General features: G+C 40.7%; 1 protein-coding gene across 19 annotated transcripts in view; it reads right to left on the reverse strand.

Moving 5' to 3' along the window:
* Positions 1 to 23,688, reverse strand: part of KANK1 (KN motif and ankyrin repeat domains 1) — a 168,085-nt gene that overhangs the window by 103,047 nt on the left and 41,350 nt on the right. For 5 of the 19 annotated variants that reach the window (XM_065550442.1, XM_042850628.2, XM_005296757.5 and 2 more), the window contains one exon: positions 20,582 to 20,716. The exons of the other annotated variants lie outside the window; for them this stretch is intronic. The gene's annotated coding sequence lies outside the window, so the exon portion shown is untranslated. The remainder of the gene's footprint in view (positions 1 to 20,581; positions 20,717 to 23,688) is intronic. 19 annotated transcript variants of the gene reach the window in all.

Genomic DNA, 23,688 nt, shown 5'->3' on the forward strand with positions numbered 1-23,688 from the left:
TACAGTAGCTGGACCTGCTAAAGTGCAAAGCGCCACTTATGCACACTCTGCATGACTAAACTTGAAGCAGTGTACTTTGATCTATAAAAATGATACCAAAACACGACATATGTATACAGTATGAGATTTAATAAGATGCATCGCTTTACTTTGACAAAGTAACATGTCAGAGGCACCTCCCTTCCTTAAGAACTGAGTGTGTATCAAGTATGAAGTTTCAAAAAGAAACCATGAGTTTCATCCCATCTCAAGCACAACAAAAACAGCTGAAATATCTTTCATGTTTAGATAAGAGGCAGTTACTTACCTTAGTCACTGGAGGTTCTTCAAGATGTGTGGTCCCTACAGGTATCCCACTGTGGGGAGGCATGGGGTGCACGCATACCCAGAGCAGAATAAACGTAGGAACCAGCACTCAAAGAATTACCCTTTGGGCTAATTTGTCTATGATTATAGTCAGTCGAAAGGGTTTTCATTTCTATTTTGTAATTTATACGCACTTGATAGGCACCTATATGCATTATAATGCATTCAAGCATAAACTAGACCATCACTAGGAAAACACTATTCAGCGTAGTTAAATTGTAAAATAGTTGCCAACTCCTAATTTGTGATGACTGAAATTTGGTAACTAAAATACGCATTTTATTCCTAGCCACACCCACCTCTCAGGTAAAGTGGAAAATAAACACACACTGCACAAGCCACATTTTAGAGTCCAAATATAGTTCAGGTGAGTAAACAGCATCTTACAATACTGAAAAACAGTATATATTTATGGCTGATTCCATAGAAATTATATGGAGAATTTCACATACCAGATTCTGCAGAAATATTTTAGAATATTTGCTCTATTAAGCAAATTTACTTAAATAACCCACCAATAAGTTGTTCAGCAAGCGCTTTCTTGATTTAAAAAAAAAAATCCGAGACTAATTCTATTTAAGTTTTTTCATCTTCACATTGTTTAGTCACCTTCTATTTCCTCATTCTCTTCCCTGGCCCTAGAGATCTTTCAATCCCTCGTAAGCATCTCTTCCCCTTTTCAGAGACCTATGTTGGGAGCCCTGCTCTCCCCCAAAAGACTTTTGATACAATGGGCCCAGAGGAAGAAGCGGCAATAAGGGTTTCCTGAGACTTTTTCCTGACTGTTATTGGGAAGGAGGGGTGGGGTTGCCTACATACAGAACAACTCCCAAGTTCCACGGCATTTGCAGTACCAGCAGGAGGCTAGAGTTGAAAGGCACAGGAATTGCATGCCAATGACCAGCTCTATATCCATGGACAGCCCCACCCTGGTCCTTTGTAGCCTTCCACTAAAGCTACGCTTTCAAGATTTCCTCAGCCAGTGGACCCTACAGGGAACAACTTTGAAAGCAGACGTCCATCATGGAAAGGTAAAATCTAAAGTCTGTGCCATATCTCCACAGTGCCAATGAGAAGACCATGTCTGTCCCTGGCCTGCTTCCTCCCAACTTGCAGATCTCCAGCCCACAAGGTAAGGGGAGGGGGCTGCAGAGGCAGCTGACCCATTTTTGTGCCCAACCCATCTGGCAGAGACCCCTCCTTGCAGGAATCTTGGGGTAGCCATTGGGCTCATTCCCATTTGCATCTTTCACCTTTACATTATTCTATCTTTTCAAATTAATTCAACCAGACAGGAATAAAGCACAGCATCGGGAGTGCAATAGTTAATGACTTAAACTGTTGTGCTTCCGAGTTAATGTACCATTGAGTTGAATTGGACAGCTTACTGGTCCCAGAACTGTTATTACACTGCTGTGTGACTCTGCAGGCACACTGAATCAGTTCCTGGATGGAGGGCATCTTCACAACCCCATTGGAGAGAATTTATTTCTTTTAAAGGAGCTTTAAGTTTGCACTGCACTGCTCCTTAATTCCACAAAGGGAACCTTAATCCATGCTAAAATTGCCAGGACAGTTCTTTCCAGTATCTTTCTTTATGTCATACAAAACAGACTATATTATAGTACTTCTGTTTACTTTACATCCTCAACTCTAGGAAACAAAAATTTAAGATAAAGGGGGGGGATCAGGAGCCAGATTTTCAAAGTGCTCCTATTGGTCTCATTGGGTCTTGAGAATTTTAAAAGTCTGGCCTTCGATTTGTTTTCATTTTGTTACCCAAAGCTAGTGGTTGTGAAAACACACACACACACACACACACAATTAGAACAGCATGCTAAACACCAACATGTACAGCCACCTAATAAACATTAGGGATATTGTCACTTGAAAAAAGCTTCTGCTGAAACATACGTTAGCTGATAGAATAGTGCTCATCTTCTCACAAGTGAGTTGTTATGATGCTCATGACCCCAGCAATCAGGAATTTCCTCATGACCCATTTCTCTTTGTTGAATTCCGGGGCTGCCAGGGCAAGGCAAGATACAAAACACTGTGTGCTGAAGTGATAGACACACAGTTTAACCCAGGGAAGGCAAACCAATCATATACAATAGAATGGTGTATTTTCAAACTTATGCATGCACACCTTTAACAAATGCTTCCTGTAACCTAGTGGTTCTCAAACTTTTTTTTTCGCGGACCAGTTGAAAATTGGTGAGGGTCTTGGTGAACCACTTAATGATCTTTCTAAATGTTGTTTGTACCGTTAGCTAACTATTGTAAAACACTTTGGATAAAAGTGCTATATAAAAAAACCTAAATAATAATTAACATGTTTTTGTTCTACAAATAAAAGCATACAACTCATATTTTAATATCAGTAGTCTCTCCCTAGCCAGAGCAGCCACCGAGCTGGGAATGAGGGGGGTCTCTCACTCTCTCCCCCTCTGCCGTAGCTCCCAAGCTGGGGTTGGGAAGGAGGGGGCGTCTCTCCCCAGCAGCCGCAGCCCTGGAGCTGGAGCAAATCGCCTCTTTCTCTGACTGCCGCAGCCCTGCACGTCCCAAATTCCCCCCAACCCCTCTTCTCACCCCACTAACCCTCCCCCCACCTCATCTCCTATTTCCCCCACCTCACCCTCCCACCTATCCCCTATTCCCCCCGAGGCCATCACCTCATCTTACATGTGCATCTTCTCCAGGGTCCAGGCACCTAATTAGTGGAGACGTGCCTGCGCAGCTCCACTAATTAGGTGGGTGTCCCTTCATTCTCTCCTGGGCGGCCGCCCAGGTGTGCACCTTACAAGGAACTATCCATGGACCACCTGAATAACCAACAGAATACTGGACCTGAGCTATGAACTCTGGACCTTTTCCTACAGGCTATGGGTATGAATCAGATTTAATGTGGGGTACATCACTGGACCAAAATAAAAAACTGAAGCTAAGCAAAGTCAGACTAGAAATAAGGCACACATTTTTAACTGGGATGGTAATTAGCCATTGGAACATTTTATCGAAAATTGTGGTGGCATTCTCCATCACTAGCAATTGTAAATCAATATTAGATGTTGTCCTAAAAGAGATGCTCTTTCAAAGTTCAAATAGAAATGTATTTAGGGAAGCCCTATGGCCTGTGTTATACAGGTCAGACTAGATTATCACAATCCCTTCTGGCCTTGGAATCCATGAAATACTTTGAAATCTGCGGGAACAAGCTGGAAGACAATTTCATCCCCAGTCATGGAGTTCCAGGAAAAAGGACTGACTCATAGAACATGAACATTCTGTCAGTGTATTTTTTTAATGGACCACATTTACATGTTTAAACATGAATTACAACTGCTTTTGCAAATCAAATTACAGTATTTTTCACTTAACTGCCTTGTCTGGAACTAAGGATTCTGCTCTGTATTTCCCCTGCAACTGTACCTAAAACCCAACAAGCAGCATTCTCTTGCATTTCTGTTCTGCTGTAGGAGTTAGTGATTTCAAACAAAGTTAAATAAAAGCACAGAACTCACAAATCAGTCAGAGCAAGGTTAAAAGCTTTTCAGGTCTCCTCTAAAGTATAAAGCATATGTTCAGGGAAACACATGTGCAAAGTACCAGCGACTCAAGTTCTGTTAACATTCCTTATCGGGACAGCATTTTTAGCTTTATGTTTGTATCTGCAGTGTTCTGTGCTTGGCTATCTGCCAAAATCCTATTGGCTTGAATAAAAAGTCTCTTCAAAAGCAATCAGTCTTTTACCCTGGGGGTACGCAGAGGTCTTCCAAGGGGTACATCAACTCATCTAGATATTTGCCTAGTTTTACTTAAAACAGGCCACATAAAAAACACTAGCAAAGTCAGTACAAATTAAAATTTCATACGACTTGTTTATACTGCTTTATATATACTATATGCTGAAATGTAAGTACAATATTTATATTCCAATTGATTTATTTTATAATTATATGGTAAAAATGAGAAAGTCAGCAATTTTTCGTAATAGTGTGCTGTGACATTTTTGTATTTTTATGTCTGATTTTGTAAGCAAGTAGTCTTTAAATGAGGAGAAACTTAGGGGTACGCACGACAAATCATACTCCTGAAAGGGGTACAGTAGTCTTGAAAGGTTGAGAGTCACTGTTTTAAAGGATCTAGGTTCAGACACTCATCACAGTTGTCAAAAGCATGGATCTTTTCCATAAAGGGTATAGGAGAGTTTACCATCCTAAGATGAGGGTATTATCCAATTACATTTTGGGTTTTTTCCCTAAACCACTCTTCTCTGGATAGTAATTCCCTTTGTCAGTCAAATAGAGTTACATTATGAAACTAACTGTGTTAAAACAAAACAAAAACAAACACCATAACACCACTGTTTAACATGCTCAAGACCAACTCTGTTACACAAAAGGTTTGGTCCTGTCTTTGTAAGTGGAATCAAATCACTCTAGAACTAGATATGAAAGCTTATTTTTAAGGGTCCCATCTGCATTTGGAGGAAAGATTCAGTGACAATTATAACATGGTTGTAAAAGAACCTCATCAAAATGCTGTTCCAACTTGTAGTGTAGAACAAACCTTAACCACATTTCATTAAATGGGATAAAGACTTGACGTATACTTTATTTACTGGGCCAGTATTTCTACTTTCCCATTGCAATCATTAATCATACACAAGTGTTAAATAATGGCTCCTATCCACTTCCTCTGACTAGTTTTCTCCTTTTGTCACTACAGAACCAACTGATCTAATCCTACATTTATAAAAATTAGTTGTCAAATAAGTTGTGAATTCACAAATTTAGCATAATGACTTTACTGTAGATTAACAAAAGGAGGATATGGGGGCACAAGCTCTTGTTTTAACACAACCAGGAGCAGCAATCGGCAAACAAAGAGCTAATGACAATGTAGCTGCCCCCTCTCCCTCATATATTTTCCAGTTATTTTAACTGATCTGTCTGTGTAAAGACTTGAACACAGGAAGAACAAATTATTGAATGTGAGAAACAGATTGGAGTTTAAATTTAAACGTGAACACATTCCTCACTAACTCGGCAAGTCTTTCAGGAAGCATCTGAGGAGTTAGACAAGCTCAGATCCTCCTCTCTTGATTTTTGTTAACCACTAACTCTGTTTTCTAGCAATCCCATTTCACTTCAGGTAACTCAACCCATCCCCACCCTACCCACAGCTGTTAATTCTATTAATTTTATTTTAAAAGGCATGCTTCTATTATAATCTAGATGCCAATTAAAAAAATCTTGCACCAGCAACATTTGGTATTAACAGCTTCTCTACCTAAAACACTAGTTTGCTAAATATTCATACAGAGAACAATATTAAAAAACCAGTCGTTCAGCAAAAAACAAACATTCGTTACCATCCCAATAACCAGGTTATCGGAACGGCAGCACATTCTGCTGTTAGGTATCATTATTCTTTACAGACCAAATTCATGGAACAGTCATGAAGCAGACTGTATTTCTTTTGTACCTGCTGTGTAACATCACCAAACATTACCCCTCCAAGCAACCACTGAAAAATTTAAAGTAAAGGCTGACCTTTGAGACCAGTGTTTTCCTTAGTGTATTGAAAGTATGGGAGTTCACAGTGAAGGAGAATGTCTCAGATTAAATAATACTTAGCAAGAAAGGAACACACACACACACCACTAAAGAAACAGACCTTTCATAAAAGACAAATGCTAAGCGATGTCTCAAGAATCCTTTTTTTCCATTAATTTAGTGGTGTGGGATTTACTGACATGGCTTTATGAATGACTGCCTTGCTACTTATTTGCTAATCTGTTTTGGGGTCATTGCTGCAGCCTGCTCTAAAAGGAAACACTGACAAAATGTGATGTGTCAACTCTCCAGTAATACCACGATACCATACAGTTACTGAGTTAGAAGACCTTACCAAAGCTTTTATGGTGGTGAAAATACAGATGTATTTGTGAAAAATTATTTTCCATTTTCAATCCCCCTGACCCTCCTCCAAGAAAACAAAAACATTTGCATCAAAACAAATGTACTGGGTGCACCTTAAAATAGATGCTTTCGTGTTCTCCCAACAACTCTTTACTTTCTCAAACATATTCACATATCTCTAGGATTTATAGCATAACTGTGGAAGTTACTAAGGTTCATGGCTTTAAAAAAAACAAACCCCAAACCAAAAAACCCAACCTTCAAGCTAAGTACATGTCTGGATTAGTCAAATACAAACATCTGCCCCTAACTTTAGATTTCTTCATAACAATGTTACTACAAAGCCTCAAAGTTCCCTCTTCTTGAGGAAAAGAAAATTGTGAACTTTGGATTAAGATACCAGTGACTAACCAACTGACTCACAAGTTTTCATCCCCTCCTCCTTTTTCAAATCTAGCCCTGACCTGATCAGCAGAAAGTCATACCAATTAGATTGCTGCCAGGCATTCGAAGCAAAGCCAGTGTTCTCAAGATATTTGGCAAGCTACTTTATTAATTTACACTCTAAAAAGCAAGGCAGCTACATTTTTTCCTATGGTTTGTTAATGGTGTTGATCCATACATACAGAAAGTAATTACCATCTTAAAATGAGTACTTCCAATTTAGGAAAAAAGAGTCACATTGCTGTCCGAAAATATTTTACCTTTTATTGTGTCTTATGAGATACTAACAGAAATGGAAGCAAAAGTCTCTTTCTTTTCAAATTGTGAATTGTCCATTTCCCCTGTAATCCAGGGGTCAGCAACCTTTCAGAAGTGGTGTGCCGGGTCTTCATTTATTCACTCTGATTTAAGGTTTCATGTGCCAGTAATGCATTTTAACGTTTTAGAAGGTCTCTTTCTATAAGTTTATAATATATAACTAAACTATTGTTGTATGTAAAGTAAATAAGTTTTTTAAAATGTTTAAGAAGCTTCATTTAAAATTAAATTAAAATGCAGAGCCCCCCAGACCGGTGGCCAGGACCCGGGCAGTGTGAGTGCCACTGAAAATCAGCTCGCATGCCGCCTTCGGCACGGATGCCATAGGCTGCCTACCCCTGCTGTAATCACTCAGTTCACTTCCCCATTTGTTTGTATGGATCCTCCAAATAGCAACAGGAGAGAGAACAGTGTTTTTAAAAAATATATAAACTTTGGTTGAGAAGACCATGAAAATTGGCAGGGACACAGACTTGCAGATGATTAGTGTAGTATCAGAAACTACCTATGAATCACTTTGAGAGTGAGTAGGTTTCAGGTTGACCATGTCTCTTTCACTTTTCAATTTACCTTTAAAGCCACGGGTTCTCAACCGTTTTCTTTCTGAGCTCTCCCCTCCCCCCAACATACTATAAAAACTCCATGGCCCAGTTGTGCCACAACCACTGTTTTTCTGCATATAAAAACCAAGGCTGGTGTTAGGGGGGTAGCAAAGAGGGCAATTGCCTGGGGTCCCACACCATATGGTGCAACACAAAACTAAGTTGCTCAGGCTTCGGCTTTAGCCAGAGGTGATGAGGTGGTGGGACTGCGGCTTTCTGCCCTGGGCCCTAGCAAGTCTAATGCTTGGCGGACCTCCTGAAACCTGCTCATGGCCTTCCAGGGATCCCCAGACCCCTGGTTGAGAACCACTGATTTAAGCTTTCTGCTTCAAGACAATTAAATTAACTCTGTTCAGTTTTTGTTCAAACTAACTTCTGCTCCAGGCATCTAAAACCTTTCTTTTTTTCCAGACAAAGCATCCAACAGAAGCCTGAACACACTAGTTCCATCCCCGTTATTTTCTATGCATCATCACAGATTATACACTGATTTAGAGGAACATTCACAAATGGGACAATAGTTTGGCCCAATGTCTTCTGAAGAAGATCTGTTATCCCTTATCACCCTTTCAACATGTATTTTCTCTTTACATTACACCATGTACATTGGATATGTAGCTTTGGGTATACCTTTTTAAATATATGAACTAGCTCACTTTGACAGTTACAAACCTGGCTAAACACGGCGATTAAGCAAAAAATTTCCCATAGTCTACAACGCTGCTGCATAAAGAACATGTGCAAGCCTTTAAGAAGATACATGACTTGCTAAAAGATTCACTAGTACTGTCACTGTCTAAAAGTCTTTAGACAAGTGTCTTGCTAAATCACAACCCAAAAAAAAGTGACATCGTGTTTAGTAGACCATGTTTAGTAGGCCCACCTACATTATGTTTAGTAGGCCCACCTACGCAAGGGGAAGGACGAGAGCGCCAATCTCTGAGCCTTGTTTCAGCTGCAAAATAAGAACCTGAATATTCCTTTCAAAACTTTTGGAGTGATGAGGCTTTGTTGCTGTATTTGTCATTAACACCCCCCCACAAACCTTTCATATACATTTGTGAAATATTCATCATTTATATGGCATTTTACTTGTTCAAAGTTCGGAACAGACAGCACACCACCACAACATCCTAGTCAGATAGAGAAGTAACTATGGCTGATTTGATATGAAGAACCGAAGCAGAGCAGTGACGTGACTTGCTCAAGACCAGGAAGCAAATCAGTGGCAAAGCCAAGATAGAAGCCCAAAAATTCTTATCTTCTAACTCTGTGTTATTTCCTTTAGACCACACTGCTTCCTTGTGAGCTTCCCTACACATCCATGCATTTGTAGTGTGCATTTATCAGTGATATTCTCTAGATATTGGGGTGCTACATTTCCTATGCCATTAGAGGGGGAAAAGGTAACTTTAAATACATCAGTCCTGTGTACGCCTCTATTTTTATGTTAGATCAGTATTAAGTTGTAACCAAGCTGTTTTAGACATTCCCCTTTGTGATCCTAATATCAAAGGTGAGGCAATAACAGTCACTTGTTTTCACAAGAGACTGATTAAAACTTTACATGTTTAAGAAACGATATTGATTCTTTGTCCTTTGTTATTAAAAACCAACCCTAGGTATACGGACTCACCAGCCAAATCTATACTACTTCACATTTAAAAAAAAAAAAAAATCAATGCTTACCTGCCTAATCTCAACATGAACAGAACTAGAGGGAACTCTCTGAACACCTTAAAAAAACAGCCAGAAAACCAGTAAAGAGATGTGTACTCCCACTGCCAAGTCTGACTAGATGAAGTGAGCTAAACTCCTTCCTGTGCAGCAAACCCATCATTACTACATCATCCTTGAAGTACGGGTTCTCCATGGCTTCTCCCCTTCTTGTATCTGAAACACACTTTAAATATCAGCAGTGCTGGTCTAGTAACCCATCTTTTTTATTTAAAAAAAGTTAGCATTTTGATTTTAATACCAAATTTGAAGGGAGCCAAGAGGGAATATAGACCCATGATGATGTAACAGAGTGTTTTTTGGAATGAGTTTGGGATGGCAGCATTATTCATAATGAAGAGCAGCTTTTCGGAAAACTGCATCCTGCTTTCCCCACAAATTTTAATTAGTCCAAAGTAAGCAATAATCCTTCCTTCCCCAATGACAGGTCTGATACCTTGCAACCCTGTTAAATTAGACATGGTGTTCTATATCCACTGGAAAGAGGAGATTTCCCCTGGATCACAAACACATTCTACTAGGCCTGGAAGAGAGCTAATTTTAGTGAAATAATATTGTAAACATCATAACAGAACTTTTTTGGAAAAAAAAAAAAGTTAATAATGCATTTCTGATGCTTGTATGATAGTAATGTCCGTCTTCCCTAGCTAGAGGGTTTGCTAGAGTTCCAGGCTTCTTGAGTAATAGGAGATTCTTCTCCGGTGGAAGGCTCTTCTTTCTTGACATTAAGTTATCTTTGTAACCTAGTTCTTTGATGTCTGGCTTTACATGTTATCAAACAGCCAGGTAGTTAGATTTCTCCCTGAGCATAGGCCAAAATTTTCAAGAGTGAAGTTCTGATTGAGACAAAGCTGTTACTGTAAGAGAGCATTCATCATCTTGAACTGCAGTGTGTGTCTTGCACCTTTTCACACGCTATCTCTTAGCCAGAGCAAGGTGTCAAAAGGTGGAGGCTGAGGAAGGACAGGCAGAACACAGGAACAAGGGATTCATGAGGCGTTAAAGTCCTTCATTATTGTACCCTCCAGCTTTATGTGACAACTTCTGAAAAAAAATTAACCTACTGGTTTAGAAGAAATATCAAGGCTCACAAAAGTAGGGGCAGCTCCCCATTAGTAAGGTACCTCAAATGGAGGGCTATCATTCATGGGGTCCCACTAAAACATGAAGTACAAGGTTGTGCTCATTCTTGATTACAGTCTCCTAATTTAAAAAAAAACACCCTAATTTATGGTTCGTAATTCCACCCTCAGGCAGCATCTTTCATGTAGGATTATTACTGAATGTTTTTAGGAAGACAATTCATTTGGCCGGCACAAGACAAAATAGTGGCAGAATCTAATATTAACAATAATTAAATATTTTTGAGCGTATTACTTAATCTTTAATGCAGGAGTTCTTATGTGTCTAGGCAAATTTGGGGTATCTGAAACTGATCTTATTTACTCAATTCTTTGACTGGGGGGAAAAAAAGGATCAGATTTTATGGAGTTAGAAGTTGCACTAAGAAGGCCCCATCCATACCAGTTTGAAAAATGATTTTGTAAGTGGTTGAAAGCACAGTCACATCATTTGTTCACAAACAAATTCTATCTTACATATCAGAGTTGTTAACAAAGGACACATCATTTTTGATACAACCATACTGGAAGAAGGAGGCTACAAAACAGCTTGCCCACACAGTTAACTCTAGACACACATGGTCTCCCAAGCGTACAGCTAATCATGCTATCCTCTCTCACTCTTCTTTTCTCCTTTTCCTGGTATTCTCCTCAAGGTATAGGACTACCGCCTGAAAACATTTTACACACTAGTAATGGTGTATTTCCAGGATCAGTCACTTAGACCAGCATTTTCAGAAGTGGTCACTGATTCTTAATGCTTGACTTGAAGACCCCTTGGGCCTGATTTTCACACATTATTTTGTAACCATGTTCTCAAACACAGCTGTACCTGTTGTGCTTAGAAACGACAGTTAGAGCACTACAGAAAACTTTGCGGACATAGCACAGATGCTGTTCTAGTTCTAACTGCAGTCCTATCTCACTGAAGACAATGGTAGTGCATAGCTATAACTGAGGACAGAATTTAGCAGGGCAGGATCTTACCAAGGGTGATACAGCAGCCAGCTTGGCATTCAGCTTCCCCACTTGAATTCACAGGGCTTGGAATTTAAACAAACAAACAAATAAAAAATAAATACCCATCATTTGTAACTTGAGGAAGTATGATATGGAAACCAGTAAGACAGACATGAAACACTCACGATGCCATTTTCAGAGCAGAATTTCACTTTTTTATAAATCTTGTATTATTTATTCATGGACTTAAAAAAAAGTTCATCTTCATTTTCACAAAACAAATTTGGGGACAAAACTGGCCTGACAGCTCCATCATGTCCGTGTATCACACTGACAAACACAGGATAGCTGGTCTCTACTCTACACTGCCCCTCAAGCCCTTCCATTTGCTGTTAATGATGTAAAATGAGACCTACATACAGTTCACTATGAGATTTCCAACCCAAGTTTTATCTGCCATGTAACTGAGCATCTTTTGATAACCACTGAGCCATTTGGACTAGGGAAGGAAATTTTTCATATGTTATATGAGGAAGCATAAAACTATTTTAAATACTTTAAAGACAAATGAGGCCTGGTTCTTCTTTCACTTACAACAGGTAAGTGCAGAGTTACTCCACTCACCTTAATGGAGTTAAATAGCTGTAAATGAGGCTAGGTCTACACTAGGGGGAGGGATCGATTTAAGACACGCAAATTCAGCTACGCGAATAGCGTAGCTGAATTCGACATATCCTATTCGACTTACCCTGCTGTGAGGACGGCGGCAAATTGACCGCCGCGGCACCCCCGTTGACGGCGCTTACTCCTCCTGACGAGGTGGGAGTACGCGAATCGATTTATCCGTCTAGATGAGACGCGATAAATCGATCCCCAAGAGATCGATTTCTACCCGCTGATCCAGGCGGATAGTGTAGACTAGCCCTGAGAGGCGAATCAGGCCCATTGTATTTTATGTTGTTCCATGTTCCCTATTTTGATTTAACTTTAATGTAAGAGTTGAATTTCAAGATGAGCTACAAGGGGATCAATTTAGGCCATAGAGGGCAATTCTGGGAGGAAAAATAAGATTTTAAAAGGAGGAATAAGTCCTGTTGCCAATAAAATATTTCACCAGAATTATACTGAACATTTAATTAATCATCTTTAGAAAAGGGAGACATTTGGAAGAACTGGTCTCCCAAATTAGTTGAGATTGTTCCTCTACTATTTTCCTTGATTCCAAAGATTTCAGCGTAACAAGTTCAGAAGGATATGAAGAGAGTTAACATTCTTTTTGTCCTACAAAGGGGCACCAACTAGTTTCATAGTTGCTGGAAGAAAAAACAAAACTGTTTTATAGTGTGTCAATAAGCCAATATTTGTGCTCTTTTGTTAGATCACATTTAAATCTCTCTGCTTCTATGAATGCACAATTTTTAGTTGCCAGTAGAAAGTCTGGCTTGCATGAGGCGATATATACTGTATGGCTGTTTACAGTTGAGAATGGCACATCACATACCTTGACAATAGATATTTGAGACTTACTAGATAAACCATGGAAAATGTGCTTCTCTTCCTCAACCTCAGCTTTCTCTCCATTAAGCGTTGCCATTAAATTCATAATCCTGATTGTTAAAATAGTTCACTTCAAGATGTTGATGCTCTGTTTAAATCCCCAAAGCCCCAATACCCCTTTGAAAGAAATGATGTTATGTTAAGGTGAAGGAGTTAAAGATTTACAAAGTCAATAAGAATTCATAACTTCTGCATTTTAATCATTCATAGCCACTGTATTTGATTTACCCCACAATTTCCATCAGAAAATGAAAAAGTTTTGAAGAATGAGTTATTCTCAATGTAAATCTTCTGCAGGCCTCTGTCAATCATGTTAGTCCTTTCTCTGGTTAGCTTTTCCTGCCTCCTGATTGAAACTACACGACCAATTTAATTGCTTTGTGACTTCTTATCTTAAAGGCAGAAAAATATGGAAAACTAAAATGAAGAGTTAACACTCAGCAGTTCCTTTAAGCAATGATGGAAAGCCTTCAAAAAAAAAAAAAAAAAGCAAAGTGCATTAAGATCTCAAATGGATTTAAATTCACCTTTCACTACCCTTATACTTTTTTGAGGGAAGCAGCCAGCATACGATTCCACAATTACAACACACTATTCTGAAGTCTTCCTATATTAGAATATGGAGGGGGAGATTATCTTTCCAAACATGGGATTATCTCTCTCTATTTGTTTACCATAAACTACTATTCTAACAAGATAAAGGGAATTTGAAATCAGGAAGGGAAACTATAATTTCAGGAATTTTAGTGTAAAAAGAATATTCTAAGTTGGATTTCTGTTGTAAAGACTGGGCACTTGCAAAGTTTTCTGTTAGCAAGTTTTTATAGTTTCCAGTCTGTTGAACAGATCCTTAAACATTTATTCAGTGACTTTCAGAAATATGTTCTAAAGGAGTTTATTTAATCATGCTCCAAACAATGTATATGATTAAATGGAAGCATTTTAAAAATCCAGTTAACATGTCACTCTCTGTTCCATTTACTTTTTGCACTTCTGATCAGTTTGGACAATTAAAGACAATTTCAGTACAGTCCAGTTCACTGTCAGGTTTAGTACTGCAATAATTGGGGATCAAACACTACAGGGAAGTGTTTGCTTAAAAACAAAAAACAAAACACACACACACACACACAAAAGGTATTTTCAATGCTACTGTTATTTCTAATTTATATAAATATTTTGCTTAGGTTTTATAAGAACTTGTTTTCAAAAAAAGCAAAATTTAGGCCCAAAAGGTGAAGTTGACAGTGCCACTTTAAACCTTCAAATAGAAAAATACCTAAACAAATCAACCAGCTGTTGTGCTGACAACATCAAATAAAGAAATTGTGGAGTTTATTCTACCCTTTATCAATAATGCATGGCTGCGCACAGACAATTTATAGCTGTTTTCCATCACTGGGTATTGTGTAGTACTAAATTAAGTCTACAAAATTCAAGGACAGTCCACCCACACAGCTACAGTAAGCGAGACATGCCACTTTGAATAAACATTTTAGAGGCATTTTATGAGTTTTATTAGCATATTGGGCCACACAACTCCTCATGGACCGAATATTCTCTCCACCCCCCAAATAAATACTCATTCTGCACACATGTTCCTGAAGATGATCAGCAAAAAGGAAAAAAGTTGGTTTTGTGCCTCCAATTATGCCCCTTTTATTTATTTATTGCTATTTTATGTATATAGAAGGTCTGACATAAAATTTGAACACTTAAACCCATGTAAAAAATAAGATTTGTTTTCTACACAAACTAAAGTGTTGCCTACCTCCAAAAACTCTATGATGAATGCCAAACTCATGAAGTTATGACACCACAAGACTCAAGAAACAAAAGGGATTTTAGTTAGACTGTTTAATAAGTGTAAACAAAAAAAAATAAGTTCAATGATTAAAGGACATTTTTAAAATGTTATTTGCAGGTCACACACTTCAGAAAGCACACACCAGGTTTTCAGTAATATATAAGAATCAAATCTAATTAGGAAACTAATTACTGTATTGCAATCCCGTTATAGAGTTTATAATGCCAACAGCAAATCAGAAGTTATATCATCACTCTGCAAGCTCAACTGATGATACACTTGTACTCTAGAACAGTGGCTCTCAACCTTTCCAGACTACTGTACCCTTTCAGGAGTCTGATTTGTCTTCCCTCCCCCCAAGTAACCCAAGTTTCACCTCACTTCAAAACTATCTGCTTACAAAATCAGACATAAAAATACATAAGTGTCACAGCACACTATGACTGAAAAATTGTTTACTTTCTCATTTTGACCGTGTAATTATAAAATAAATCAACTGGAGTATAAAATATTGTATTACATTTCAGCGTACAGTATGTAGAGCAGTATAAACAGTCATTGTCTATATGAAATTTTAGTTTGTATTGATTTTGCTAGTGCTTTTTATATAGCCCATTGTAAAACTAGGCAAAATCTAGATGAGTTGATGTACCCCCTGGGGACACAGTTGCCAACCCTCCAGGATTGTGCTGGAGTCTCCAGGAATTAAAGATGAATCTTTAATTAAAGATTATGTCATGTGATGAAACCTCCAGGAATTCATCCAACCAGAACTGCCGACCTTACCTGGAAGACCTCCACATACCCCCATAGTACATGTACGTATTCCTGGTTGAGAACCAGTGCTCTAAAAGTGAATTAGAGTCAGTTGTATCCTTTGATACCATACTGTGGTCTCAAAGAATTAAGGAATACAAAGCAAGGAGCAGTTAGTGATAATAGACAGCCCTTAAGGGTGAGAACACTACAGTTATGAGTTTTGCATATGAGTCAGTTCTATTAAGGCTCTGCCCACATTGCAACTGAAGATTCACTTCAGCAAAGTTCCAATTTCAGAGTGGGCAGATTTAAGTGTTGTCATTTAGAAGGGGTTGGCGGTACCATCAAGAAGATAGTTTTCTGCCCCACTGTAAACCCACTGCTTCTGGCATTGTACAGTCACTGCTGACCCACTGTCCCTCTACAAAAAATACCGGTGATGCCGATGGTTCTGTGAAAGCCTTGCTTTTAGCAATACGTTTGCCTTTCCATACGCCATCAGCACAGCAAACTTTTGTACTGGTGACCCCTTTGACGCAGCAAGCCTCAGTGCGACCCCCCCTTATGAATTACAAACACTTTTTTATAGATATTTAACAGGATTATAAATGCTGGAGGCAAAACAGGGTTTGGGGTAAAGGCTGACAGCTCGCAACCCCCACACGTAATAACCTCGTGATCCCCAGAGGGGTCCCGACCCCCAGTTTGAGAACCCCTGGTGTAACTGGTCTGGCCCTCCTTCATCTCAGCCACGTGGTATGCCATCCAGAGAGCAATGCTATTGTGCCACTCTGTGTGCATGTCCAACAGGTACCCTAACTCCAGTGAAGGGATATGGGACAGCTACTCAGATTTTCCAGGAATGCATTTAGACAACACTGTTGTTTGCAGTATTGCTGCAGCCGTATTCATCCCAGAATATTAGAGAGACAAGGTTCGTGAGATAATATTTTCTATTGGACCAGCTTGTGCTGGAGAAAGAGACACACTTTTGAGCTACACAGAGTTCTTCTTCAGATCACTATACAATGCTAGGCAGTATGGTGGCTGCAGATACACCCCCTGGTACATGGAGTCATTAAGTTATTTTCCCAAGAGCAGAAAGCAACTATCCAGTATTCGGGAAGACATCCTCTGTTTGCCTGGTCTGCTAAAAGAGCAGAAAGCAGTGGCAGGACAGATTTTTATTCCACAACATCAAAAAGAAAGCCACAAAACCAAGGCCCCTCCTCAGACATTCTTTCCATCTCTGTCATGGGGTCAACATGTATACTTGGTACAGAATTAAGAGCTTATTGTCTCTCCTATCTCAGAGGCAAAAGCTATTCCAGCTCAGATTCAGCTGTAATTCAGCCACATCCTTTACATAAATCTAGTTCCCCCATGAATATGTAAAAGTCTCTTAGCCACTTCTCATGCAGTAAGATTTTTTAAAAGTACATTTACTGAATGCTTGGATTTTGGATTACTAAAATAAAATTTTTTTTTGAATAGGTTCAAGAATTCCTGCTATAGAACATGCAGCTGCCCATTTAAGACTTGATGAGATTGTAATATTACCCTCAATTAAATCAAAGCAGTAGGACAGAGCTCTGACAACTGAGAATGCTCAGATTCAGTTTCCTTTGGTTATTTAAAAAAAAAATGGAATAAGTTTTAAGAAGCCCTGCCAAGAAATTTGCTTTGGAATTAGAAAGGTTTTCATTTCTTCTTTCAGGAACTGCACAAGATAACACAAAATAAAAATATGCACATAATATAGTTGAGCTCTATTCTTCAGGTAGAGAACATTGCTCCGGAATACACACTGTCCCCATTATGAGACATGGTCCCTTCCAGTCCTATGTTCTTGCTACAGTGATGAGCACTGTTCTGCATTTAAATTACTCTTTTAATACAGCAGAGCTCATGTAAAAAAAATAGATGTGTTGTATTTTTTGTACATATACCTAAACCTTTTAAATTAAGTGACAAAGAAATAAAGATGTATTGATCTGAACATGTTACATATATACACAGTACTCCAAACTTATTTCATTAAAAGAAAACAAACTCTTAAATATGTTTCTGCTAAATGAATAGTCTTGCTGTATTATATTTTAATTCTTAATAAAACTCTCTTTAATAATACACACTGCTATTACTACTACAGTGCTTTATTAGTACCAGCAATTAAGTAGCCACTTAGTTATGACATGTTTTACTTTCACCTTTCAGGTGCAAAAGGCAAGGAGTGTTTACTACACTTAGGAAGGGTGGGATAGAGAGGAAGGGGAAGAGTCAGTTGAGCAACTTAACAAGGAGCAGGGCAATCCAATACAGGGCATCTCAAACTTTCTCCAGCGGGGGCCACATTTAAGAGAGCATTTCACTCCTCACCTACGTGCACTCACCTAACACCCTTGGAGCACCTGGCAACCAAAGCAATAGCGTACGCCTTATATGGAATTAGCATTTGTTTGTTTCTTAGCAGTCTGGTGTGAAAAGTTTGTCTTTTGTGAAGAACAGTCAGACACAGGCTGCATTTGCGCTGCTCATTTAATGTCCCCCCTCTCATGAACATCCGTTCCAGTCTCCCTGCTTCTCTTCCATTCATCCCTTTCTCCTCCCTCTGCGCATGCTTCCTTGTTCTGTTCTCCCCTGCACATCCAGTCCAGCCACCAGTTCCTCTTCTGCCCTGCACAAGTCAACCAGCTGCCTTATTCTCTTCTCCCCTGGGCATTTCTCTCTTCCACTGGAGTCTGGCAGCTCCAGTCCCACCTTTGATCCCCGAAGAAAGCTCCAGGTTCCTCACTTCCTCCTCTGAGTAGTAGCCTTTACTAGCAGCAAAGGAGGAGCCAGCCGCCAGCTGCTTTTCCAAGCCCCAGTTCTTTTCACTGCACAAACTGCCTGAACTCCTATTATCACAGAGCCAAGCCAGCACTATCTAACCCAGACACCATAAGAGATCTAAAGGAAGCACTCCATGGATTATCAGTAGCCCAGACTACAACCTAAAATCCACTGGTTTAATATGCAGACAGGCAATGCAGACAAACGTTTCCTTTTCACCTCTGGAGGATGTCACAGTTGCTCAGCATGGATGAAGTTCACCTCTCCCTGCACCTACCCTGAACTGAACTCTGTGCAATAAACTCCAAAGGGAGTGAACCAACGGAACCTGCACACATCTCCAAACTTGCACGCCAGGCCTCATAGCTGCAGCACAATCTCCATCCCCCCAGCCCCCGTCCACATGCCCCGAGTGACTGGTTTGGGAGGCTGGTATAGTGGCTGCTGCCCCTGTGATGTTTTTGGGCCACTAGATTCAGTAGCCCCTGCTTATCCCAACAGCACGTATTGCAGCTGGCAAGTCAGGATAAGCACAGAAACCACAGGGCCTAAGCAGTATGGATGGCTTGTTTGGACTTCTGCATCTGGACCAATTTTATCTATGACTAGGTGTGACTCATTTCTTCTTAGTTACTTTAAAATGCAGCAAGTGAACTCCAATTGTCAGGGTTAGCAAGAACTCATCTTTCAGATTTAAGAGGTATGTTTAGTTTTAAATTGTGAGCAACTCTCATCCTAACTGTTTCTTCTTCCAGGGTCTATGGGAAGGTGGGCAGCAACAGTGGCCTGAGATCAGTTGCTGTTTCAGACAGTAGCCACCGTCACCATCTAGGGCGATCTATGGCATGGAGGAGAAGAGGGATGGCTCTTGTGCCAGGCTGCTCCCCTGCCACCAGAACCATACTCCTAAAAACAAGGACACACACACCAAGACAGATAGCTGGCGGGAAGAATCAGCAGGCCCGCAGGCCCAGCAGTCAAACCAGAAACCAGCCCAATGATGTTGCCTGCCCTCCCTCAGAGCTTGCTAGCCTCCTGCCTCTTTTCTCCACACGCCCGTGGCTTGGTTTTAAAAAGAGAAGGGCAATTGGGCTGTCTCCCCAGGCCCAACTTTAGTCTCTCAGAACAGCGTACATTGCAGCTCTAACATGAAGTTTGCAGACCATCATACCATTCATTCCACCTGCATGTTATATCCCTTTCCCCCATCCTGTGTCTTGTCTGTAAGCTCTTTGAGGCAGGGACTGTTTCTCTGGGCTTGTTTTCACTGCAAAATATTGCCCTTAAGCTGACTTCCGTCCACACACAAAAACCTCTCACTCAAGTGTAGTACATGCTTTACACCGAGGCTAGCTGGCTTGGCTGGGGCTAAGGCTGCTTTCACTCAGGCTGGTAACCTGCCTGCTTTGCAGTGAGGACAGACTAAACCAGTCGAGTGCCAACAGTCCAGTGCTTTCCCCACAATCCCCCTACGCTCCCAGAAGCACAGGCAAGTTCTCCCACAATTCCCTAGGAAAGAATCATAGAGCAGCTCAGCTTACTGCAGCACCAAGAACCAAGGGCTACGTCCCCAGAAGCCACACACATGGGGGAGTGAGGACAAAATACGGCTTTGCAGTTTGGATATTCACCCCCAAACCAGGTCAACCCAGGCGCCAATCACCTACGTTAACTCTGCAGTGAAGTCGTACCTTGTTTGTACAGTGCCTACCCCTCATTTGGCCTTTAGGCAGTACAGTAATACAAGTAAATTATAATAGTAACAGCTCTATTCAAAGACTGGAGAACAGGGGACCACTTTTCAGACCAGAACTGCATTTTAACCTCTAAATGCCTCAGTTACTTGTAAAAACAGGGATATTATCTCCCATACTTAACATCCCAAGGAGACTGAGGCTTAAAGAAAAAAATCTCCACACAATTAATGTAGGTGAAACACTTAGGGATACTCTAATGGAAGGAACTATACAAGTACTAAGTCTAGAATTAGTGATTAAGAAGAAGCCTAGTTTTTCCAATAAAAAAATCCTAAATTAATAAAGCCTCATTAGTTCAGTGAAACTAGCCATGCTTCAACTGACACTGAAGATCTAACAAAGTGATATAGAATGTGTTAGTCTGATACCACAGGGATGGGGGTTTAAATCATACCTCAAAAAATCTGTACCGAACACAATCCCCTAGTTTCCTCCAGGCGTTTTTTAGGATCAGAAATAAAAGTAAAGGAGTTTCAGCTAGTGCAACACTTCAGAATCTAACCGTACATCCAGATCCTTGAAAGTCATTCTGTAAGGAAAGAGGCAAAAACAAAGCACCTGGTAATGATCCAAGAGTAGTACTGCACTTAATACACCATAAGTTTATGATCTAATTATTTCACAGTTTAGATTTGTTAGACAACCCTAAACAATTTTTAAATAATCAAAGTTATTTTTAAAGGCTAAAAGTCATCTTCTGCCTCCAAGTAACATGACCACGCTCACAAATAATGAGCAAATTCACTGAGAAGGAACTTGTGAGCTTTTTGGTTTCAGGGCTCTGCAAAGAAAAATAAGAGTGTAAGGACATGGTTTCCCAGTTTAACTCACCTCAGTTAAAGCAATAGCCAATATGAACACACACAAAACAAAAAGCTGAGCTTGTACTAAAATTATAAGAATGCCATACATACCAACTATTAATCAATGCTGCCAACATTAAGAATACAAACCTAGGGAAAACTAAAGTATCCTTTGACCCAAATTAGTGTTTTGTCAATCCAGATTATTAATTTAGAAGCATTAGGTGGAAGTGTTACATTGTTAATTATGATTATGTAGTATGTGAAAAGCATAAGGATGCATTTTACAGAATACAGTTTTAATGAAGACTTACTGAGATGTAAGAAACTTGTTATTCCCCTATTTGTCTCAAAATTGGTTGAGCTACTTTATTTTGCCCTGATCTTGCAAAAACTTATACACATGCTTAACTTTACACACCAGGAGTACTTGCCATTGAAGTCAGAGCTACTCAGAATTGTGACAGATATGACAGTACCCTGTAATATCCTGCACAAGCCTTATTGAATTGAATTTAGTTTCTCTGGAGTCCATTGTATTAAAAATGCAATTGTCTGTGTGTTACTGAGGGACTGTCTATATTTCCATAGGAAGGGTAAATAGGAGAATAGCAGGGGTTTAGTAGGCAAATTCATTCAGATTGTAATGGCTCGAGAGGAACACACACACGGAGAGGTCCACATATACTAATTCAAACTGGATTCTCCTGGGACCAATAGACAAAGAAAGGATTTTTGGATAAATAGTCTTGCTTTAAACTGGCTGAGGGCTTCCTTTCCACTCCAGCAAATGGACAGGCCTTCTGGTCCAAGGGAAGCCCCAATCCTCAGGGAAGGGTTGGATGGACTTTGGCCCACTTAGGCCTCACAAAACTGAGTGCTTGTTCTGAGCTGGAGCTGCAATGAACTTATGACCTTGGGGACCATTCCTGAGTGGGGTTTGAAGGACTAATTGCCAATCAGAGCCTTTGTCAGGTGTGTAGGTTCTTTTATTGTTTTTAATATGTTTGCTCTGGGATGCTTTCACTGTAAGAATACATCTGCTTGCTTAAGGCTTCTCTTAATTTAAAACGTTACAATGGCACTTCTGTGCCACTGCGGCTGCACCCCTGTAGCGCTTCAGCATAGGCATTACCTACGCTGACGGAGGGATTTTCCCATGCTCACGGAGGTAATCCACCTCTTTGAGAAGCAGTAGCTAGGTCAATGGAACAATTCTTCCATTGACCTAGCACTGTCTACAGGGGGACTTAAGTCGGCTTAACTCTGCTACTCAGGGGTGCGGATTTTTCACACCCCTGACCAACTTAGTTAAAGCGACCTAATTTTTAAGAGTAGACCAGATCTTAGAAACAGCTGTATGGTAACATACCACAGGAACCAGGGGTCACCCAACAAAATTAATAGGCAGCAGGTATAAAACAAACAAAAAGGAAGTACTACTTTGCACTACACAGTTAACCTGTGGAACTCATTGCCAGGGGGTGTTGTGAAGGCAAAACCATAACTGGGTTAAAAAAAGAATTAGGTAAGTTCATGGAAGATAGGTCCAACAATGACTATTAGCCAAGATGGTCAGGGATGCAATCCCATACTCTGGGTGTCCCTAAACCTGTGACTGTCAGATGCTGGGACCAGAAGACAAGGGATAGACCACTTGATAATTACCCTGCTCTGTTCACTCCCTTTGAAGCATCTGGCATTGGCCAATGCCAGAAGACAGCATACTGGGCTAGATGAATGATAAGAATGGCTATACTAGGTCAGACCAATGTTCTTAACTGTGCCAATCACAATGTGTACCATGTCTGAGGAGAGAAGCAAAGCAGGTCTGCTTAGACATTCTTTTGCTGGGAATAGCCAAGTGAAAGCCTGGAAATAACCCATTCAGAAGAGAGAGAAGCAGGTCTCCACCCAAGAGAACAGATAATTGGGGTGCCAGAAGTCTGAGAGTGGGTGCCCTCGCCGAACCCCTAAGGGGAAATACCGGAGCAGCTTCCCTGAACTGTGACACACACCATGAATAGTTCCCATTAAAGTCAACAGAGCTACTCAGAATGTGTGAAGTTAAGCATGTGCCTAAGCCTCTGCAGGATCAGAGCCCTAATGTGCAGTACAGCTCTCTCCCTGTAAGGGTTTTAAAAGTAATTTGGTCACTTATGTTTAAGGCTGCAAGTCTGTCACGGAAGTTACGGATTCCGTGACCTACATGACTTTTGCAGTGGCTGGGGCTGGCTCAGGGGCTGCCCGGGCCAGCAGCAGCAGTTTGGGTGTGTGGGAGGGGGCTCAGGGCTAGAGGTTGGAGAGTCCGGGGGGGGGGGGGAGAGGCGGCTTACCTCAGGGTGCGGGGTTCCCTGGCTCCCACTGGCATGGACCCCCTGTCGCTCCTAGAGAGCGAAGGGGCCGGGACGGCAGGGGAGCCTCTGCGCCGCGTGCTGCCCATGCCTGCAGGCCCCACCCCTGCAGCTCCTGGCTAAAGGGAGCTGCAGCAGCCGGCGCTTATGCAGGGAGCAACGGAGCCCCTGCCCCTGCCTAGGAGTTGCAGGGACACGGAGCCGGGTAGGAAGCACCTGCCAGCCCTGCCAACACCCGCCCCCTCTCCCCCTTCGCCCAGTGCCAGCGGGGGTCCCGGGCCACATCCTGCAGCACCCACGGCACGCACGCGCACACACACACACCGAGTACCCACAGCTCCTCA

This window comes from Chrysemys picta, chromosome 6 (genome assembly GCF_011386835.1).
Source record: "Chrysemys picta bellii isolate R12L10 chromosome 6, ASM1138683v2, whole genome shotgun sequence".
Lineage (NCBI taxonomy): Eukaryota > Metazoa > Chordata > Testudines > Emydidae > Chrysemys > Chrysemys picta.